The sequence below is a fragment of the Salmo trutta genome, chromosome 8, assembly GCF_901001165.1.
Source record: "Salmo trutta chromosome 8, fSalTru1.1, whole genome shotgun sequence".
NCBI lineage: Eukaryota > Metazoa > Chordata > Actinopteri > Salmoniformes > Salmonidae > Salmo > Salmo trutta.
In genome coordinates this window covers 1,068,258-1,073,639 of record NC_042964.1, presented here as the reverse complement: position 1 = coordinate 1,073,639, position 5,382 = coordinate 1,068,258, and the positions used below count along the sequence as shown (strand labels likewise).

At 45.3% G+C, this 5,382-nt stretch overlaps 1 protein-coding gene across 1 annotated transcript in view; it reads right to left on the bottom strand.

Moving 5' to 3' along the window:
* Nucleotides 1–989, bottom strand: part of LOC115198023 (nephronectin-like) — a 6,812-nt gene extending 5,823 nt beyond the window's left edge. The window contains exon 1 of the mRNA XM_029759672.1: nt 908–989. The gene's annotated coding sequence lies outside the window, so the exon portion shown is untranslated. The remainder of the gene's footprint in view (nt 1–907) is intronic.
* Nucleotides 990–5,382: the final 4,393 nt, after the last annotated feature.

Genomic DNA, 5,382 nt, shown 5'->3' with positions numbered 1-5,382 from the left:
AGAGTATTACAGAGTATTACAGAGTATTACAGAGTATTACTGGGTATTTCCGGGTATTACTGGGTATTACCGAGTATTACTGGGTATTACCGAGTATTACTGAATATTACAGAGTATTACCGAGTATTACAGAGTACTACATAGTATTACTGAGTATTACTGAGTATTACCGAGCAGCACTGAGTATTACCGAGTATTACTGAGTATTACCGAGTATTACTGAGTATTACCGGGTATTACCGGGTATTACCGAGTATTACCGGGTATTACCGGGTATTACTGGGTATTACCGAGTATTACTGGGTATTACCGAGTATTACTGAGTACTACATAGTACTACAGAGTATTACTGAGTATTACAGGGTATTACAGAGTATTACCAAGTATTACTAAGTATTACAGAGTATTACTGAGTATTACTGAGTATTATAGAGTATTACAGAGTATTACTGAGTATTACTGAGTATTATAGAGTATTACAGAGTATTACTGAGTATTATTTTATCTGCCTATTTCTTCTCTATTAGTCCCTCCAGAATTCCACAGGGATTGTTTGAGATAATTGCGGGCAGAAATGCTTGATTTTACTGCGGTAATTATGACATTTTGCATGGAAATACGCAATGATTTAGTCCAATTTGTCGCGAAAACACACTAACTAGGAAAAAAAAGTTAGTTGCTCGAATGAATCATATTACGCAGTAAATGTGCGGTGATTGGTTGAAGATGCAAACCCTCTTTTTTTTTGTACCGCTGTGATTGGTTAAATTTCCATGCCCCTCGCATAATACGCGTGGAATTGTTAATTTTGCAAAAACATTTCGCGATCGCAGAATCTCAGAATCCTGAAGGGACTGCTCTTTATTCAGCATATAAACGTCTCCATGGTGACGGTGGTTGTTCTCACTGTGCACATCTCCTCTCTGTCTCTGTGTGACAAACTTCTGAATGTGGTTGTCCAGGGTGGTGGTGGGAAGAGGGCTGGAGGTGGTAGGGGAGGGGGTAGAGGGGGTAGAGGGAGGAGAGCTGGGGGTGGTAGGGGAGAGGGTAGAGGGAGGAGAGCTGGGGGTAGAGGGGGTAGAGGGGGTAGAGGGAGGAGGGCTGGGGGTGGTAGGGGAGGGGGTAGAGGGAGGAGGGCAGGGGGTGGTAGGGGAGGGGGTAGAGGGGGTAGAGGGAGGAGGGCTGGGGGTGGTAGGGGAGGGGGTAGAGGGAGGAGGGCTGGGGGTGGTAGGGGAGGGGGTAGAGGGGGTAGAGGGGGTAGAGGGAGGAGGGCTGGGGGTGGTAGGGGAGGGGGTAGAGGGAAGATTTGTAGTTGTTGTTGTTGTTGTTGTTGTTGTTGTTGTACTAGGTATTCTCGTTGTTGTTGATGTAATGAAAGCAGTGGTAGGTTCAGGGGTAGTTGGAGTAGGGGTTGTCAACGGCTGAGTAGTGGTTGTTGTCGTGGGAACGGTTGTTGGGACGGCGGTTGTCGTAACGATGGTTGCCGTGGTGGTAGGTCTCCTGGTCGTTATTGCCATGGCAGCGGTGGCGGCTGCTGCTGCTGTCGTCGTAGCAGTAGGTCCGACTGTAGTTGTCTGTCCGGTTGTTTGTCTGGTTGTTTGTTTAGGTGTAGGTCTCGTTGTAGATCTGGCTGTGGTTTTAGGTTGAGGAGGAACAACGGTGACCTTGGCAACAGCTGGAGAGAAACATAGAGGCAGTTACTAACTCTCTCGTTAAGACTCAACTCTCGTGCAGTCTCATTTGATTATTGTAGAAGAACATTTCGATTGACAAAAAAAACAGTTAAGGTAAAAACTAAAGAAACAGAAGTTAGTTATATTCTTACGATAGCAGTCCTTCCTTCCCTTCCCGTCTCTACAGAGGCATGTGGGAGAGTCAGGGTTGAGGGAGCAGAAGGAACGAGAATCCTTATCTGAAAAAACACACACACAGACAGACACAGACACACACACAGACACACACACAGACACAGACACAGACACAGACACACACACAGACACAGACACACACAGACAGACAGACAGACAGACACACACACACACACACACACACAGATAGAAACACACACACACACACACACACAGAAACACAGACACACACACACACACACACAAGCTGTCGATGTAGCACAGTTCGAGGTTGTTGTGTGTGTGTGTGTGTGTGTGTGTGTGTGTGTGTGTGTGTGTGTGTGTGTGTGTGTGTGTGTGTGTGTGTGTGTGTGTGTGTGTATGTGTGTGTGTGTGTGTGTACACCTTACCTATACAGTGGTATCTGCCGTTGATGTAGGTGAGTTTGTAACCATGGTAACATTTACACACATAGCTGCCGAAGGTGTTCTGACACTTCCTGTTCCGAGGACACACCCCTCGACCCGCCACACACTCGTCAACATCTAAGACAGGAGAGTAATGACATCGCAGAGTAATGACTATGACTATGAAGGGTAATGACTATGGAGGGTAATGAATATGGAGGGTAATGACTATGGAGAGTAATGACTATGAAGGGTAATGACTATGGAGGGTAATGACTATGGAGGGTAATGACATCAAAGGGTAATGACTATGGAGGGTAATGACTATGGAGGGTAATGACTATGGAGGGTAATGACTATGGAGAGTAATGACTATGGAGAGTAATGACTATGGAGGGTAATGACTATGAAGGGTAATGACTATGAAGGGTAATGACTATGGAGAGTAATGACTATGGAGGGTAATGACTATGGAGAGTAATGACTATGGAGAGTAATGACTATGGAGGGTAATGACTATGGAGGGTAATGACTATGAAGGGTAATGACATCAAAGGGTAATGACTATGGAGGGTAATGACTATGGAGGGTAATGACATCAAAGGGTAATGACTATGAAGGGTAATGACTATGAAGGGTAATGACTATGGAGGGTAATGACTATGGAGGGTAATGACTATGGAGAGTAATGACTATGGAGAGTAATGACTATGAAGGGTAATGACTATGGAGGGTAATGACTATGGAGGGTAATGACTATGGAGAGTAATGACTATGGAGAGTAATGACTATGAAGGGTAATGACTATGGAGGGTAATGACTATGGAGGGTAATGACTATGGAGAGTAATGACTATGGAGAGTAATGACTATGGAGGGTAATGACTATGAAGGGTAATGACTATGAAGGGTAATGACTATGGAGAGTAATGACTATGGAGGGTAATGACTATGGAGAGTAATGACTATGGAGAGTAATGACTATGGAGGGTAATGACTATGGAGGGTAATGACTATGGAGAGTAATGACTATGGAGAGTAATGACTATGGAGGGTAATGACTAGAGAGTAATGACTATGGAGGGTAATGACTATGAAGAGTAATGACTATGGAGAGTAATGACTATGGAGAGTAATGACTATGGTGAGTAATGACTATGGAGGGTAATGACTATGGAGGGTAATGACTATGGAGGGTAATGACTATGGAGAGTAATGACTATGGAGGGTAATGACTATGGAGAGTAATGACTATGGAGAGTAATGACTATGGAGAGTAATGACATCGAAGGGTAATGACATCAAAGGGTAATGACTATGGAGGGTAATGACTACGTTTAAAATTGAGTAAAATGATGAGTCATATAGCACCACATTACACACATGTACAAACATTCACTACACACACTCACGCACACACACAGTCTAAACCTAACCCTGTCTCCTAACCCTAGCTCCTAACCCTAACCCTTTCTCCTAACCCTGTCTCCTAACCCTGTCTCCTAACCCTAGCTCCTAACCATAGCTCCTAACCCTAGCTCCTAACCCTAGCTCCTAACCCTAGCTCCTAACCCTACCTCCTAACCCTAGCTCCTAACCCTAGCTCCTAACCCTAGCTCCTAACCCTACCTCCTAACCCTAGCTCCTAACCCTAGCTCCTAACCCTAGCTCCTAACCCTACCTCCTAACCCTAACCCTTTCTCCTAACCCTGTCTCCTAACCCTGTCTCCTAACCCTGTCTCCTAACCCTATCTCCTAACCCTGTCTCCTAACCCTAGCTCCTAACCATAGCTCCTAACCCTAGCTCCTAACCCTAGCTCCTAACCCTAGCTCCTAACCCTAGCTCCTAACCATAGCTCCTAACCCTAACCCTTTCCCCCAACCCTGTCTCCTAACCCTGTCTCCTAACCCTAGCTCCTAACCCTAGCTCCTAACCCTAGCTCCTAACCCTAGCTCCTAACCATAGCTCCTAACCCTAACCCTATCTCCTAACCCTGTCTCCTAACCCTAGCTCCTAACCCTGTCTCCTAACCATAGCTCCTAACCCTAACCCTAATTCTAACCTTAATAACCCTAACCCTGTCTCCTAACCCTAGCTCCTAACCCTAGCTCCTAACCCTAGCTCCTAACCCTGTCTCCTAACCCTGTCTCCTAACCCTAGCTCCTAACCCTAGCTCCTAACCCTAGCTCCTAACCATAGCTCCTAACCCTAACCCTAATTCTAACCTTAATAACCCTAACCCTAGCTCCTAACCCTGTCTCCTAACCCTAGTTCTAACCTTAATAACCCTAACCCTCCTAGAAATAGCATTTGACCTTGTGGGGACTAACAACATGTCCCCAGTTAGTCACATTTTTGTTTGTTTACTATTCTTGTAGGGACTTCTGGTCCCCACAAGAATAGTTAAACATGTCCACACACACACACTCTTTATCTCTCTCTGATTGTGCTGCTAAGGTTTTCCGCGACAACAGACCAGCGCTCCAGAACAGATCTTCCAGAGCCTCGCAGTGTTTCCTGTCCATCATTCCAACCGTACTACTGCTTCCACCTACAGCAGTCTGTCTCTCTGACTGACTACCTGCTGCTGCTTAGAGAGAGTCTCTCTCTCTCCCTCTCTCTCTGTCTGTCTCTCTCTCTCTCTCTCTCTCTCCCTCTCTCCCTCTCTCCCTCTCTCGCTCTCTCCCTCCCTGATATGGTAGTTCTTCAGGGAAACATTGATAAATGACACCAGTCTTCAACTCAGGGGCGTCATGAACCCCATAAATTCTGAGGGGGCGATACGTATGTGAGGATGGCTGGGGGGGGGTTGGTCGGGAAGGGGGCACGTCCCCCTCCCTGTCCGGAAGTTGGAGAATTACATTTTTCTGACACCTGAAACAGCTTTTTCCTGCAATTTAGAGCCAAAATCATTATCCTTAATTCTCTGTCAAAAATATATTTATTTTTCTGCATATCTAAGCGTAACTCTTGAGTTGTCTGTATCCTCCTGACTGATGGTAATTATCTATTAAAGAAACTAAATCTGGGAAAAAGATTGAAAGGAATGTGAGTCGCATTTAGTAATTGCTTGCAAGCTAAAATAGCTAGCTACTCTAAAATAGCTAGCAACTCTAAAAAAAGCTAGC